Genomic DNA, 13,658 nt, shown 5'->3' with positions numbered 1-13,658 from the left:
TCAGGGTAAGGGGGATGGTTATGCAATGGGAAGGTTTTAAGCACCCAAAACATCTTAGGTACTCCTATGGAGCCCTTTTCACACTTGTTGTAAGGTTGGTATTTTTGTGAAAATTTATTTGTACAAACATGATTGGGGAGATGAGAAGAGAATATACAAGTTATTTACAATTTTGTGTTTGAATGGATAAACCCACTGCCTACGTACCATCTTAAAAAAGATTAGGATCAAAACCTCACAGTTCGGGGTAAAAATCTCAAAACAAGTTGGTGAATTGATTGGTCCAAAAGCCTTAAGGTCTTTTGTTATCCAAGGGAGAAAACTCAACCTAAAACCACAAATCCACCATGTGAGGATAGCTTCAACATGCTAGTGAGGGGTTAACCCTATAATAAGCATGGAAGACTCATTGTCCATCACTAAGGATATAGGTGAGCATTATATCTACCTCAAGGATAACTCAACCTAATAGCTAAAGGTTATGAAAAGTTTTTGATAAGAAAGTGTCCATTGAAACCACAAAACATTTGAAAGGGTTATATTTACCAATGAAAAGTATTTATAAAATATGGTCAAAATTGACTTAAAGATTCAATTCAAAATAAGTGTTATGAAAAGAAAGTTTGAAAATAAAAAGCATAATGCTTAGGTTTCTAATGTTTGAAAACAAGTGTTAATGTTGCACAAAAGTTTTGGCTTGGGTTAGAGTGGAGGGAAGAAGAAGAATGGCTAAAGTCCTAATCATACAAGAGATGAAGGATAAGAAACAAGACCACAAATGGAGTTCCTCTCTTGAGATCATATTGATGATCCAAGTAGCTCTCATCCTTTGGAATAAGCAAGCAACTAAGTGTATATTCAAGCAATCAATCAAGCAAGCAAAGCTCTTAGGAATCTTCTAATGGCTCTTAGATCTCTCTCTTTAGAAGCACATGATAATGGTTCTTCAATTTGGCTCAAATAGGAATCCCCTAGCACAAAAGCACATACATCAAAAAGTTCCATGAAGCAAATCAAGAATGGACAAGAGTGAGTTTAGAGATTTGGTCCTTCTAATCCATCTTCAACATTAAGGCCTTTTTACTCCATTTGGCATAGGGAATATCCTAGAATCTAAGTCCTTTTTGTCCATTTTTGCATTTGGTCCACAACAATCAAAACAAAAGCACAAGCACAATAATATATACACAATTATGTGCTCAAGTGAGCAAAAGGCAAATTGCATTAACATAAACATGTGCTAAAATGAGCAAAGGGCAAAAGCAAATGAATAATATGTACAAGAATAGTAAATTGCATAAATGTAAAGTGCAAGAATTAAATGTTAATGGTTAATGGTTAGTGTTAGTATTAGTGTGCCATAAGGCAATTTAGCGCTATGTTAAGCAATCATAATTAGACTTATGTAGAAGTCACAACTATCTGAGGCCGGTCAATGATAATGTAGGCAACAACACAAGTTAGAGATCTTGATTAGTGAATCAAGCTCCTATAACTTGCCATGCCAAAAAGAAGATGAGAAATGATCTTGTATTGATTTAGGTTCTTTGCTTGAATAGGAAGCAACCTATCCTTAATGCAAAGCCATTCACTTGATCCATGATTAAGTTAAATTAGATTTGAATCAAGGAAGGTTAAACCTCCCATACATCAAGGCTAACCACCAATCTTTAACTCATTGATCAAAAAAGAAAAAGAAGAAGATGAAGATGAATAATAAAGTGCATTAATGGAAATGGAATGAAGTAATCAACAAGAATTGACCAAAGATAGAGGAGATCAAGGTCAAACAATAGTAAACAGAAGCAAGATGAAGATTAGAAGTCAAGAAACAAATAAAATATTTTTGGTATTTTTCAAAATAAAAATAATACTTGAATTAAAATAATAAAGAAAGGTCAAACTTCAAATTCACTTCAAATCAACTTTGAAAAGTCCAAGTGAATTATCCTAAGTTCAACAAGGTCAAACAAAGTTTGACAAAAAATTTCAGCATTTTTAGAAGTCAGAAACTATTTTTAATCAATTAAAAATGCATAAAAATAACCTAATTAAATTAAAATCTCAAATAAATCTCAATCAATTAATAAATTGATGAGAATATTTTTCATAGATTCATCATCATTCAAAGAGGTGGGAAAAATATTTTTGTATTTTTTGAATATCAAAAACTATTTAAAATGAATTAAAAATAACCAGAAAAGAGAAAATTCCTAAAAAATATCAAATGACAAAATAAAAAATATTAAAAATAATTTTCAAAAACTAGAAATTAAAAGAAGAATAATGCAATTGGTTTCACATTTTTTGGACCAATAATAAAGGAGATATGATTTTTTTGAAATGAAAAGGAATTAAAGAAATAAAAGAAAATTGAAATCAGAAAATAAAATATGAAAAAACGTGGAACGCTGGATGAAGCTCATTAATTGAGTTGGCACATCACATGGCTCCTGAGCGCGCGCCTACCAAACACGTGAGTCAATGCATCACACACAATCATTAATCAAGTCATAACATTGAATGGCTATGATTGAATCTGGAAAACAAAACGTGTGGTTGTGATTTAGTCTGGAGACTGGACGGTGATGTATACCACCGTCTTCTCCGGCCAACTTCCGGCACCATTCAAATTTGTAGAGAATAAAAACTCTACCAAAAGCCACGATCCAGGTACCAAATGAAAGCTGGGGTGATGTACATCACCCCATGTGAGAATTTCAAAAATAGCCAAACTTCAAGCCCTTCTGTTTCACTGATGCAAGCTCCAAATGACAAAATATTGAACATCAAAGTTGTAGATCTTTTCAAGACAATATATTTGGACTTAAATTTTGCGTCATTTGGATTTTTGATGAACACATTATGGGCACTTGAAGTTGGACTTTTTCACATTTCAATGCCTTTGGTCCAAAGTGACCTATAATGTTTTGCATTATCACATGTATTTATTTTAGGATTATGAAACATTGTTCAACATAACAATTGAATTAGACATCTTGAAATTTCCAATGCATTTGATCCCATCTCAAAATAATGAAAAATGAATGAGTTATGTCCTTGGGAAGTGGACCCAAAATTAGGGTTTCAGTCAAAATGACCTATAATGTTTTGAAATGGATGATGACCTTAAAAGATTCAAATAAATTTTGGATGAACATGAAAGTTGTTAATATAGTTCTTAAGAACATGTTTGCTCTTGGGGTCATCTCCATTTGACAAACACATCAAAAGTTAGGTCTCAGTGTACTTCAAAATAGTCAGATGAATTGACTGATCAACTTCTCAAGTCCAAACCTCAAATCTTGATGAATTAATGATTGAGGACACTAAAATAAGTTCAAATATGCATGAAATGATGAATTAAATAACTTCCCTTGATTGTATTTGATCATGGGTTGAGGTTGCTTCATGAGCAAGGCACAGTTTGATGAACATATGAATTAGGGTTTCCTTGGGAAACAATCCTCAAACCCCTTGGTTTGCTTTGATCAAAATGATGATTTGAGATACTTGGGAGGCATATTTGATGGATGAGAGCTTTGGGAATCATTGTCATGCTTGCTTTCATCTTCACCTAGCCATATCAATGAGCATAGAATCTCCTAGAAGCTTTGGATCTTGTGACTGCTCAAGCTACAAACAAAAGATGTTAGTGACATATTTTTGTGCTTTTGGTTAGTAAAAAAAATAAGAAAAGAAATAATATACAATTCAAGAATACTTGGTGATCTCAACCAACTCACAAAAGAGATCCCACCCAAAGGTTAAGGAGCCAAGATGATATGATCCTCGAGGCAAATGCAATGAGCAATGATATGATGCCATGAGGGATCTTAGGGTCAAAATTAGGGTCTTACAGCTTCTCCTATAGCGGCCGCCATGCATAACGCCATGTGTGCAATATTTGCCGAAAAACCCTAATTTTTGGTCTTTTTGCTTCGTTTCTTCTAAAAAGGTCCTGAAAGAGCTAAATACCTGAAAACAACATAAAAGAGAGCATAACACAAGCAAAATGATAATAAAGACCTAATAAACATGTGAAATTCGAGTCAAAAACGTGGTGTGATTCAGTGTGATCATTTGTACCCAAAGTTCTTTAGCTTGGAGATTTTGGACTTTATCCACCTTCTGTAGGCTTCCAAAGCCGAGTCACTTTCTGCAGGATTAGTTGATAAATAGCTAGTCCTCATAGTAGCATAAAGACAACTTCTTGAGTCTGACTCAAACTTCCTCAGAATTTTACCAACATTTGGGTTCGGTTTAAGTTGTTTAGGGATGCTGACAGAAAGATCTTTTATGGTTGGATGAGGATCTGGGCCATAAACAAATGAAAGAGAAGGGGGAATGACCTTGGGGATTTATGAATCAAATACTTCTAGTATAAGTTCAAAATTGAACATGCCTTCAGGAGTACCCTCAAACACTTGGTTACTAGAATCTCTCGAGGGAGATCCTTTGGGTGTTGTTATATTTGGATTTTCAATGTGGGGAGAAGAAATTGTTTGAGATGGAGGTGGAATGGGTGATGAAGGTAAGTGTGAAGGAGGTGGTGTTTGTGGTTTCTGTTGTTGTTGTTGTTGTTGGAACTGAGTTTCAGAAAATGTAAGAGTTTCTGTAACAAGCTCTAAAGCATGTGTTTCTGTGGGAAGTGGAGGTGGAATTGGTTGTGAAATAGGAGGTGGTTGAGTTGGTAAGACCCTTTCAGAAATAACAGAATCATAAATAAGAAGTTTTCTAGCCGTAGAAAGCTTACTAGGAGTAGGAGTGTCAAAAGCTTTGGAAGATTGTTGGACAACACCAGACGTGTCCTTCAGAAGTATAGCTTTATGGCGCTCACTGAGAGACACCTCATCTTCATCCAGAAAAGTAGCAACCTTCTTCTTCTTCTTTTGAGGTCTTGAAGATCCTTATTCACGAGACTCTTTCTTCCTCTTCCCATTCACATCTGGGTAAGTTTTTGGTAGGTCGGATGGGTCAACCAATGGATAAATTCCATCCTCAAGACAAATCTCAAGGTAATACTCCAGAACTTTCAGAGGATCAATCTTGGTGAAGATTGGAAATTTGTCAACCGGAATCCTCATTCCATGGATATCATCCTTTGAAGAAATAAAATCTGGCCTGACTACCTTGGAGATGAGACTCATGCTCTTGAGATTCTTCCCCCGAAAGATCTTACCAACATCCTTAACAAGCTCCTCCATTAAATCACTAACCAGAAGGTCATCAACAAGACCATTTTCAACAAGAATGACAAAAATGAACCTTCCATTTGGAATATACCTTCCCTTCTTGGACGTACTTCCATTTCTAGTTTCAATAATGGAATCCCTGAGGAATTTGAACAAAATAGTTGGAAGTGCCATTATGAACCCTTTTTCCAATAAGAATTGCATAAAATTTTGATTAGAGTTGATGTAATCAAAAGAGTTTCTACTGGATCGGTGATGAATACAACCCAGAATAATCTTGAACCACACCCTTAACTTATCGAAAAGGTCTTTAGCAGTTGGACCTATTCCTTCATCCAACTTGGTTCCTTCCTTGAAAATGATAGATGCAACCATAACTTCTCTTCTTGCATCAGTTTTAATGTTGAAACCCCTTTTTCCACAACCGCTGTGAGAAATTAGGTCAACGATTGATTTCTCAGTGACAACAATCTTCATATTCATGACGAAGGAAGTGATTATGTCCTTTGTAGCGACTATATGAATCTAAAACTACTCCACAAGCACTGGATAAATAGGACCAGTTAACCTTTCGAAGAATCCCTTCCATCCTTGGAATTCCAAAGTTTCAGAAAATCGAAGCCATAAGCTCATCAACAGGGATGTTGAGAGTCAATTCAGGGATCCCTTCCATAACGAGATGATTTTCGTCAGCCATGGAGCGGCTGAGAGATTATTGTTTTTGTTGAATCTGTTGTTGAGGAGAAGCCATTATTGAAGTCGTAGGAGAGGATGAACAGTTGCAGAAAAGGAGGTTAGAAGGTTTGAAAGAAGAAAATGCGGGAGTATAGTGCACATAGTGTGAAAATGCGAGTGAAGTGGGTTTATATAGAATTTTTTTGCAATGATGACAAGTTAAAAATATGCAGACATGGGGGGAAGTGTAAAGGATTTTAACTTAATTTCAAGAAATGAGAAACCCAATGTGTTACGCTATCATCACGCATGCTCAGAAAGTGGGACAATTGTCACCACTTAGAACCACATGATATCAAACGACAAAATACACATTTAATGCAACAATTGTTCAGAATCAAGAAGACAAATCGATAAGATTACTTCTGATCACAATCTTTATGATTCATGAAACTTCCTCACTTCAGAAAGCTCATGTTTCAAAATTAACAAATAAATTGTCATAACCTTATCTAGAGTTCTGGGAGCTTAGCATTCTGAACTTCATCTTTTCATTCTGGAGAAGAGTCCATAAACAAGTTTTTCAGAATGAAAACAAATCTATCTTCAGCAAGGGGTTTTGTAAAGATATCAGCCCATTGATGGTCTGTATCAACAAATTTTAAGTGAAAAATACCCTTTTGAACATAGTCACGTAAAAAGTGATGCTTAGTTTCAATATGCTTAGTCCTAGAATTCAAGATAGGATTCTTAGACAAACAAATAACAGAATTATTTTCACAGAGAATAAGAATGTCTCTTGAATATTTGATAATCTTCCAACTAAATCTTCATCTAGAGTATCTGAGTGATGCATCCAAAAGCTGCAATATACTCAGCTTCGGTTGTTGTAAGCGTAATTGTTTATTGTCTCTTGCTAGACCATGAGATCAGATTGTCTCCCAAAAATTGACAACTTCCAGAATTACTTTTCCTTTCTATTTTGTGTCCAGCATAGTCAGCATCACAATAACATACTAATTTATATTCACTTGATTTTCTATAAAACAAACCAAGATTAATAGTACCTTTCAGATACCTAGAGATTCTCTTAACAACAGTTAAGTGAGTCTTCCTAGGATCTGATTGGAAGTGAGCACATAAGAAGACACAAAATAAGATATCGGGTCTAGAAGTGGTTAGATAAAAGAGAGAGCCTATCATACCTCTGAATAGATTTTGATTTACCTTATTACTTACCTCTTCTTTCTCCATAATGCATATGGGATGCATTAGAGTATTTTCTTACTTGCATTCTAAAAAGTTGAACTTCTTCATAAGTTCCCTTATATACTTGCTCTAATGAATATATGTTCCTTCTAAATGTTGATCAATCTATTTTCCTAGAAAGAACTTGAGTTCTCCCATCAGACTCATTTCAAATTCTGCCTGCATCGACTTAGCAAAATCCTTGTACAACGAAGCATTAGCATAACCAAAAATAATACCATCAACATAAATTCGCACAACTAGAATATCATTCTTAAAGGTTTTGCAAAAGAGAGTTGTGTCCACTTTCCCTCTGGTAAAATCGTTTTCCAAAAGAAAGTTACTTAGTCTATCATACCAAGCTCTAGGAGCTTGTTTCAGACCATATAACAATTTTTCAGTTTTAAAACAAAATCTGGATTTTGAGAACTTTCAAAGCCAGGGGGTTGGTGCACATACACTTCTTTAGAAATGTATCCATTTAAGAATTCACTCTTAACATCCATTTGATAAAGGATGATGTTAGGATTGACTGTAAACGAAATTAAAAGATGAATAAACTCTAACCTGGCAACTGGAGCAAAGGTTTCTGTATAGTCTATGTAACACCCCGATAAAATATGATAATTATTTAATTTAAGTTAATAGTATATTTATTAATTTAATTAAATAATTGGAATATTATTGGATTATTATTATTGGAATAATAAAGTTGGAATATATATAAAGAGTTCCATTTGGTAAAAAGGGTTTTCACGTGAAAGCACAGAACACGTAACATTGAGAGAAAGAGAAGAAACTGAGAAAGGGAGAAGAAGAGGCTAGGGCTCAAGAGGAGAATTCACGATTGTTGAAGGTCAAGAAAGGATTTGCCGGATTAACTCAGGTAACGAGCAGTGATTGAGTAGAAGCTAGTGCTTGGAGTCTAGTGTAGTTCCTTAGTGGGTCATGCTCTGGTAGATGTAACATCGGGATGGGATGTTTTACTTTGTTTTCATTTTGGTTGTGGAACAACTTTACATGTAATGTGTTACATGGTTTGCATGATTGATTAGATCTCTATCCGCTGCGAATTGTGCAATGTTTTATTTTGAGTAATAAATGAGCATGACAAGTTATTATGGTGAATGGTGTGAAGTGTCAAGTGTGACACCCTTAAATTGCATATCTACCCTGATTTATATTTTGTTGAATTAATTAATTATTGGGGTATTTTAGAAGGGTGTTACATTAGTGGTATCAGAGCATAGTCGGTCGAGTCGAGTTGTAATTATTCTGTTTCCCTGTACGTGATAGGTGTTGTGTAACCCTATCAGTACTTATTGTTTTAGCTTGTTGGGTTCTCAGAATAGAGATGGCTGGAAGAGGTAGAGACGATGCTGCGATTGCTGAGGCTCTGGGTATGCTAGCTGGAGTACTTGGAGGGAATCCGAATGTTGTGGGACTGGGAGCTGCTCGTCAACTGAGTGAATTCCAGAAGAACAATCCTCCAATGTTCAAGGGAGCATACGATCCAGATGGTGCTCAGAAGTGGTTGAAGGAGATCGAGAGGATCTTCCGAGTGACTGAGTGTGCCGATAACCAGAAGGTCAGGTTCGGTACGCATATGCTATCAGAGGAAGCAGATGATTGGTGGGTTGCTACCCGCACTGAGTTGGAAGCTGCTGGGAGTGCTGAGATCACTTGGGCGGTGTTCAGAGAGAGATTCCTGAGGAAGTACTTTCCAGAGGATGTCAGAGGAAAGAAAGAGATAGAGTTCTTAGAATTGAAGCAGGGCAACCGGTCTGTTACTGAGTATGCTGCTAAGTTCACAAAGCTGTCGAAGTATTACACTCCCTATGATGAGGCAGTAGCAGATGGGGCAGAGTTGTTTATGCTGTTAGCGACTTTGGAGGCTACAGATAAACTGGTGATTTGCGATCTAGCTGTGGTGTGTGATTTTCCTGATGTGTTTCCTGAAGAGGTGAATGAATTACCGCCAGAGCGTGAAGTTGAGTTCTCGATTGATTTGGTACCTGGTACTAGGCCGATATCGATGGCTCCGTACCGTATGTCTGCTGTTGAGTTAACTGAATTGAAGAGTCAGCTGGAAGATCTGTTGGATAAGAAATTTATTCGTCCGAGTGTGTCACCGTGGGGTACACCAGTGTTATTGGTTAAGAAGAAAGAAGGTACTATGAGGTTGTGTGTGGACTACAGGCAACTGAATAAAGTGACGATCAAGAATCGGTATCCTTTGCCGAGGATTGATGATTTGATGGATCAGTTGGTTGGTGCGAGTGTGTTCAGCAAAATAGATTTGAGATCAGGGTATCATCAGATACGTGTGAAAACTGAGGATATTCAGAAGACTGCTTTCAGAACAAGGTATGGACATTATGAGTATTCTGTAATGCCTTTTGGTGTGACTAATGCGCCTGGGGTATTTATGGAGTATATGAATAGGATTTTCCATCCGTACCTAGACAAGTTTGTTGTGGTGTTTATTGACGATATTTTGGTGTATTCGAAATCTGAAGAAGAGCATGTTGAACATTTGAGAGTGGTTTTAGGGGTTCTACGAGAAAAGAAGTTATTTGCTAAACTGTCTAAGTGTGAATTTTGGTTAGAAGAGGTTAGTTTTCTTGGTCATGTGGTTTCAAGAGGTGGTGTTGCTGTTGATCCTTCTAAGATAGAAGCGGTATCTAAGTGGGAAGCTCCGAAGTCAGTTTCTGAGATAAGGAGTTTTCTTGGACTTGCAGGTTATTATAGGAAATTCATTGAGGGATTTTCTAAGTTGGCATTACCGTTGACGATGTTGACTAGAAAGGGGCAAGCGTTTGTTTGGGACTCAAAATGTGAAGAAGGTTTCCAAGAGTTAAAGAGAAGGTTGACTACTGCTCCTATTCTGATATTACCAAGTCCATCGGAACCATTTGAGGTTTACTGTGATGCTTCATTGTTGGGTTTGGGTGGTGTTTTGATGCAGAATAAGCAGGTTATAGCTTATGCTTCGAGACAACTGAAGGTTCATGAGAGGAACTATCCGACACACGATTTAGAGTTGGCAGCTGTGGTATTTGTTCTGAAGTTATGGAGGCATTACTTGTACGGGTCAAGATTTGAGGTTTTCAGTGACCATAAAAGTTTAAAGTATTTGTTTGATCAGAAAGAGCTGAATATGAGACAGAGGAGATGGTTAGAGTTTCTGAAGGATTATGACTTTGGTTTGAATTACCATCCGGGTAGAGAAAACGTAGTGGTTGATGCATTGAGTCGGAAATCATTGCATATGTCTATGTTAATGGTTAAGGAATTGGATTTAATTGAGCAGTTTAGAGACTTGAGTTTGGTGTGTGAGAGTACTCACAATAGTGTTAAATTGGGAATGTTGAAGTTAACCAGTGGTATTCTGGATGAGATTCGAGAGGGTCAGAAATCCGATGTGCTTTTGGTTGATAAGTTGACTCTAGTGAATCAAGGTCAAGGTGGTGAATTCAGAGTTGATGAGAATGGTGGTTTGAAATTTGGTAATCGGGTGTGTATTCCGGATGTTACCGAACTTAAGAAGAGTATTCTTGAGGAAGGACATCGTAGTGGCCTGAGTATTCATCCTGGGGCTACGAAGATGTATCATGATTTGAAAAAGTTATTTTGGTGGCCGGGAATGAAAAGAGAAATTGCGAGTTTTGTTTATTCTTGTTTGACTTGTCAGAAGTCAAAGATTGAGCATCAGAAGCCGTCTGGGCTAATGCAACCGTTGGCTATTCCAGAGTGGAAGTGGGATAGTATCAGTATGGATTTTATTTCTGGTTTACCGAGGACAATTAAGAATTTTGAAGCTATTTGGGTGATTGTTGACAGATTGACAAAATCGGCTCATTTCATTCCGATCAGAATGGATTATCCGTTAGAGAGATTAGCTGAGTTGTATATTGAGAAAATTGTAAGTTTGCATGGTATTCCGTCGAGTATTGTTTCGGACAGAGATCCTAGATTTACATCGAAGTTCTGGGAAGGTTTGCAGAGGGCTTTGGGAACTAAGCTGAGATTGAGTTTTGCATATCATCCGCAGACTGATGGTCAGACTGAGAGGACGATTCAGTCACTGGAGGATCTTTTGAGGGCTTGTGTTTTGGAAAAGGGAGGTGCTTGGGATTATTATTTACCTCTGATTGAGTTTACCTACAACAATAGTTTTCATTCGAGCATTGGTATGGCACCGTTTGAAGCTTTGTATGGTAGGAGATGTCGGACACCTTTATGTTGGTATGAGTCCGGTGAGAGTGCTGTGGTTGGACCGGAGATTGTTCAACAAACTACGGAAAAGATTAAGATGATTCAGGAGAAGATGAGGATTGCTCAGAGTCGTCAGAAGAGTTATCACGACAAGAGGAGGAAGTCACTTGAGTTTCAAGAGGGAGATCATGTGTTTCTTCGTGTTACTCCGATAACTGGGGTTGGTCGAGCTTTGAAGTCGAAGAAGTTGACACCTCGATTTATTGGTCCTTATCAGATTTTGGAGAGGATAGGGGAGGTAGCCTATCGTATCGCTTTACCGCCGTCACTTGCGAATTTGCATGAGGTTTTTCATGTGTCTCAGTTGAGGAGGTACATTCCTGATCCGTCGCATGTGGTCAAAGTAGATGATGTACAGGTGAGAGATAACCTGACTGTTGAAACATCACCTATGAGGATCGAGGATCGAGAGTTGAAGTAGTTGCGGGGTAAAGAGATTGCTTTGGTAAAGGTAGCTTGGGGAGGACCAGCAGGTGGCAATGTGACTTGGGAACTTGAGAGTCAGATGAAGGAGTCTTATCCAGAGTTATTCGCTTGAGGTATGTTTTCGAGGACGAAAACTCTTTTAGTGGGGGAGAGTTGTAACACCCCGATAAAATATGATAATTATTTAATTTAAGTTAATAGTATATTTATTAATTTAATTAAATAATTGGAATATTATTGGATTATTATTATTGGAATAATAAAGTTGGAATATATATAAAGAGTTCCATTTGGTAAAAAGGGTTTTCACGTGAAAGCAGAGAACACGTAACATTGAGAGAAAGAGAAGAAACTGAGAAAGGGAGAAGAAGAGGCTAGGGCTCAAGAGGAGAATTCACGATTGTTGAAGGTCAAGAAAGGATTTGCCGGATTAACTCAGGTAACGAGCAGTGATTGAGTAGAAGCTAGTGCTTGGAGTCTAGTGTAGTTCCTTAGTGGGTCATGCTCTGGTAGATGTAACATCGGGATGGGATGTTTTACTTTGTTTTTATTTTGGTTGTGGAACAACTTTACATGTAATGTGTTACATGGTTTGCATGATTGATTAGATCTCTATCCGCTGCGAATTGTGCAATGTTTTATTTTGAGTAATAAATGAGCATGACAAGTCATTATGGTGAATGGTGTGAAGTGTCAAGTGTGACACCCTTAAATTGCATATCTACTCTGATTTATATTTTGTTGAATTAATTAATTATTGGGGTATTTTAGAAGGGTGTTACAGTCTATACCACCTTGCTGACTATAACCTTGTGCTGCCAGTGGGTCCTTGTTTTTGACGACTTCTCCCTTACCATTGAGCTTGTTTATGAAAACCCATTTGGTTCCAATGACATGGAAACCCTTTGGTTTATGAAAAAGATCCCATACATTATTCCTAGTGAATTGATTTAGTTCCTCTTGCATAGCCAGAATCCATTCATTATCCAAAAGAGCTAAATCAATGGATGTGGGCTCTATCAGAGCTACAAAACCTAGAAGAGTTTCGACTGAATGTTTAAATGAAGATCGAGTTATGACTAAAGTGTCTTTATCTCCCATAATCAATTCTTCAGAATGAGAGGTTCTTGATCTACTTTTCTTCTGATGAGTTGAAACAATAGTGGCTTCTGGTTAAGTCGCTTTTGAGTCTTTTGCTTCAGTGTCCTTTGCTTTTCCTTCTGAGTCTTTATCCTTAGATTCTGAGAAGTTAATCTTCACATCTGCAAATTTCTCAACTAGCTTTGAGTTTTCAAGGCCAGGCTTATCATTGAATCTAACATGAATTGATTCTTCAATAATTCGTGTTTCAGTGTTAAAGACCCTGTAGCCTTTAGAGCGTTCAGAATATCCTAACAATAAATACTTTTATGCTTTAGAATCAAACATGTCAAGATTCTCTTTTGTGTTTAACATAAAACACTTACAGCCAAAAGGATGAAAGTAAGAAATGTTGGGCTTTCTGTTCTTCCATAATTCATAGGGAGTTTTACCCTGAATAGGTTTAATAGAAATCATGTTTTGAATATAACAAGTTGTGTTAACTTCTTCTGCTCAGAAATGCTTAGCCATGTCAGTTTCTTGGATCATGATGCGGGCAATTTCTTGTGAAGTCCTATTCTTCCTTTCTACAACCCCATTTTTCTTAGAGTTCTAGGACAGGAGAAATCATGGAAAATTCCATTTACATCAAAAATATTTTCTAAATGTTTATTTCCGAATTCGCCACCATGATCACTTTTGACTCTGACTATTTTGTAACCCATCTCTATTTGTACTAGTGAGCAGAAGGTAGAG

This window comes from Lathyrus oleraceus, chromosome 1 (assembly GCF_024323335.1).
Source record: "Lathyrus oleraceus cultivar Zhongwan6 chromosome 1, CAAS_Psat_ZW6_1.0, whole genome shotgun sequence".
Classification (NCBI taxonomy): Eukaryota; Viridiplantae; Streptophyta; class Magnoliopsida; order Fabales; family Fabaceae; genus Lathyrus; species Lathyrus oleraceus.
This window is presented reverse-complemented; position numbering follows the sequence as displayed.